This window comes from Acartia tonsa, chromosome 6, assembly GCF_053477335.1.
Source record: "Acartia tonsa isolate MP-2025a chromosome 6, ASM5347733v1, whole genome shotgun sequence".
Classification (NCBI taxonomy): Eukaryota; Metazoa; Arthropoda; class Copepoda; order Calanoida; family Acartiidae; genus Acartia; species Acartia tonsa.
The window spans coordinates 48,385,615-48,390,362 of NC_137265.1; positions in this window are offsets into that span (position 1 = coordinate 48,385,615).

Consider the following 4,748-nt stretch of genomic DNA (forward strand, 5'->3'; position numbering starts at 1 on the left):
TATAATCGTCCTATCGATTTCTAGCAACATAAGAGGATTCGTGTAAAGATAAGGTACAAACCTACAGCATGACCCTCAAAAAAGTATTTTTAAGCATCTGCAGCCCTTATTTCTCAATGAATTATAAAAAAATGATTATGTCCTTGTTCTCCATAGTATTCCACATAAGTAGATATTAAAATATTTTTTTTACCTCCATTAACACCGGAGATTTTTAGAGCTAAAGTTTTGAAAAAGTGACTGAGAAAAGGAATTTTTTTTTGTTTCTCTTATTTTTTGGATGGTTATATTATGTTTTTCTAGCAACTGAATAATGAGACACAAAGAAAAACAAGTTAACTAAATATTTCTTTTTTTATTCCACAAAAAAATATAAATTTTTAATGGCAAAAAATACTACTGAATGAATTGATTATTTGCAAATTTTAGGTTATTTATTAACCCTTATTTGAGAAAAGGATTAATTATGACAGTTGCTCCGCCTACTTTTCTGACATCTCAATAATTTAATAGGGGGTTAATTAAGCTTTTTAGACAAAAAAATCATTATGTTTTAATTTTATTTTCTTTATAACTTTTTTGTTATTAAAGTTAGGATTGTGAAACAAAAACAATTTTCCTGCTATATTCATAAAGATTTATTTGGTTTTTTAATCTTAAACAATTTTGCCTAATAAGTAAGTTTTTCAAAATATCATTAAACTAAAAAGACTCAAAAAATATGTGTAAAAAAATGCTTTTTCCTCAAAAACTAAATTTTTTATTTCATTTTTGTATAAAGTTTCTGCTAGTAACAAAAATAAAAGGATTTCTACCTTAATTTTGCTAAAAAAGTCGTTTTATGTTAAAAATTACTTTTTCCTCAGTCACTTTTACAAAACTTTAGCTCTAAAAATCTCCGGTGTTAATGGAGGTAAAAAAAATATTTTTATATCTACTTATGTGGAATACTATGGAGAACAAGGACATAAGCATTTTTTTATAATTCATTGAGAAATAAGGGCTGCAGATGCTTAAAAATACTTTTTTGAGGGTCATGCTGTATAACAGCAATTTTTCATTTCTTTAAACAATTTTTTTAATGAAGTTTTAAGTTTTAATCTCTTTGATTTATTGACAAGGGGTATCCTAGGGTGATTAGGCATACTCTTAGCTTAGGCATATCCTTAGCATCACCGTAAATAACCTATAAGAGGTAAGAATTGGACATCTCACATTTATATTATTCAAAGATTTCAAGAGGAATAGCTTAAGACCTAATATTGAAAATGTTTAATTCATTTGATGATAGTCTGCCAAGCCGTTTTTGAGATCTTATTGGCCACATACACATATATACTTCTGGCTACTTAGAATATAGTATTTTGTGGTTTGTGTGTGTGTTTGATTGTGTTTATCCAATAATCCATGAAAAAGCATACCTTTACTTGTTAAGGAATAAAGGTTTTTAACGTTTGAATGTTTACATATTAGATTCATTATTAGAATAATCAGATATAGGTGTCATTAAGGGTAGAACAATGGAATTTGCTTGAAGTACAAAAAAAACAAAATTACCCTTCTGTTGATTATATTTATTGGTAGAAAAGTCTGGACATTTGAGGTTTGTTTACTGCACATTCCATTCAAGTTTTAATGCCAAGAGAGTTTTACAAAACTATGGGTACCAGTGTAATTTACAGTTTAGTGTACACAACCTCCCTGAATAGATACCTCTCTGGCTATATAGATTGGTACAACGAGAATATGAACATAATTGACCTAAATGTTAAATAGTATGATAAAATAGTCATAATTAAAGCCCTATGTTAATTTTATAACAGCAATAAAATATATTAGGTTTAAGAGGTACATAATACAATCAATTTGGTATGAAAATTAAAAACAAGGATGACAACATCCATAAGTAGCGAAGCACAAAAATTATAAATGGACATCACTATAGAGCAGTGTCATACAATAACCATTAAACTTGATAAAATAGGGAAATCACACAGCCTTCAAAATCATGCAACCTTTGAATCACGAAAACTTAAAAATCTAGGTATTGATCTAGCGGCGCAATTAATAAACAAATCTTAATGAAACTTGATGGAAATATGTAGAATAAAAGCATATTTAATCCCTGATAAATTCAGCCATCAATCCTGAATAGGAATAGAGAAAACAACGAAAACCTAAAATCTAGGAATTGATCTAGCACCCCAAGTAACAAACAGATGGACAAAACAATGTATAGGTTAAATGGGCATATGTCATAGGAATCTTCACCAAAAATTTTAGCTGTCCACCTTGAATAGGAGACGAGAAAATCACGTTTCCCCCATAACGGAAGACGGACTGACGGACAAAGTGAATTATAGAGTAGCTTCGCTATTAAAAAAAACATTAGATTTGTTGTTTTTAAGTAGAATAAAAACCTATTGATTTTAAATTGATGCAAATACCTATAATCTAACTTATCTTTATTCCTTATAAACACTTTAAGAATAATAATATATCAATTGCATGAAATATTTATTGTTAGAAGCGTGTGTCTTGCTGAGTTATACTAGAGACGTAAAAAAAGTATTTACTTAGTAAGGAGCGTGACATTATTAGACATTATTATGGGTGTTGTCATACTTGTTTAAATAACTTATTTATATTTTATAGTTTTTTTTACATTATATGTTATAATTTGAAAGGGGGATAATCTATCCTTAAGTCAAATAGCCTAAAATCTTCCCTAGACCGAATTCTTTCTTAATGACCGATAGATTATGTTATTTAGGAGATCTTATTCGTCATACACATACATCAAGCTATTATAGTGGACATTATGAACGAGTAACAGAGTAACCCAATTACTTAATCAAAGATTACGCAAAATCCTTACCTTTGCAAATAAATTCCACGGATATGGAAAATTATCAATGAAATCTCAGCATTTTGAGCAGTTTTACCATAAAATTGACATGTACTATTAAAATTGCTTACCGAATAGACCAGTGAAACATGATTTTAATGGTTTTTGTCACTTTTTTGACCATTTGTTAAAATATTATTCATAATATTATTATGAATATTAGTAATTTATATTCATAAAAAATTATTCTAATAATGAGATTATAAAAGTACTGTCTAATATTGTTATAACTAGAGTTGGCTCGATATAATTATCTCACTATTAGCTAGTTTTCTATATGCATATCTATTTCTCAATAAATCTATTTTCCTCACCCGGCATTACATCTAAAAGAAAGTAAATATTTAATAATTTAAATGATTTTAAAAAGATTTTTTAAATTATATTTTTTTCTTTACATTACCATCACTAAAGGGTTAATGATGCTGATTACAATTTTAGTTTAATATTTGACCACACAAAATGTCGCCACAATCGAATTCTTTTAAAACAGAGTTTTCTTAAATTTATTATATTATAAATTTAAATTTTCTCTTTTATGATTAGAAATTAAATACATTAATATAAGGTAAATAGCTACATGAAATAAAAAAAGGAATTTATTTTTAATAAAGTAAAATAATGAGTCTTATCGTTCTGGGCAATGAGAGTTTATTATGGATTATTGGAGCACTATTAGTTTTAGTCATATATTCCTTGGAAAACTTGAGCTCGTTTATAGACATTTATTTCCTATATAGATCTGACATGGATCTTGAAGCAATTAAGCAGGCCGTTTTGTACATGTTAAAAATTGGAAGATTTCATTAAATAAAAGTTATCGCAAATATACTTAGTAAATAAATAATAACAAGGCAGGGAAGATTAAAAAAAACATAATTAATAACATTCCATTTTCCAATTTAAAGCAGTAAAAATAAACTTTTAAAATTAATTTCAGAAATGTTTTAAAAACAAATCTATAGTGTAGATGTATATACAAATCTCCCTGCCTTTTTCAAAGACCTCTTTCGTCTGCTTATAAATTATTTTCTGCTACTTGGCTGTGTTAATATAAGCGACACCATTGGTTGATTTTCAAAATAGAAAGGTGGCACAAGACGTTTGCGATGGGGAGATACAGTTATTTAACCCTTTCTCCCTCTAGTATTTTACACTAATGTTTTAATTCTTCATCAAGCGCCTTTTCCCTGTCCCTGATCAATTCTCTAGAATGCACATCAAAAAATCGGTGTACTTTCACTTCCGCATATTTATCAAATTATCAAATCAACTGAACCGCATATTATTACATAACAACAGCACAAACTATAAAAGCGCCAAATCCTAGGAAGATTTGAGAACCATTGTACGTGGCCTATGTTCTGACAAGAACTAAAAGGCAATGATGACAAACTCTTCATTCCCTTTTGCTCCACTTTCATAATTAAACACTCCTTCTTTTTATATAACTAGAAGCTTCGCCCCTAACCTCCTGAGGCTTTGCCCCAAGAGGTAATTAAAAAAATTAAAATTAAGTACCTGTGGTGCTGCAACCACCACATTTAAAATTAACTTCATAAAAAAATTAGGGGATTTTTAAAAAAAAAATTGGGTGGATGGAGGTGACCCACCCCCCAAGAAAATAGCACAAAACAACCACAGGACCAGCAGATATATTCCCTAAAGAGTAGAATCCAATCGGTTCTGTGGTCTTAGGGGACGGACAGACGGACGGACAGACATCAAGCTACTTTGTATTATATATTATATTGGCGGGATTAGAGGAACACTCTAAAAATCAGCCAAAATAGATATTTCATCAATCTTATCTAGGAAAAATGGATACAATATACGTGGA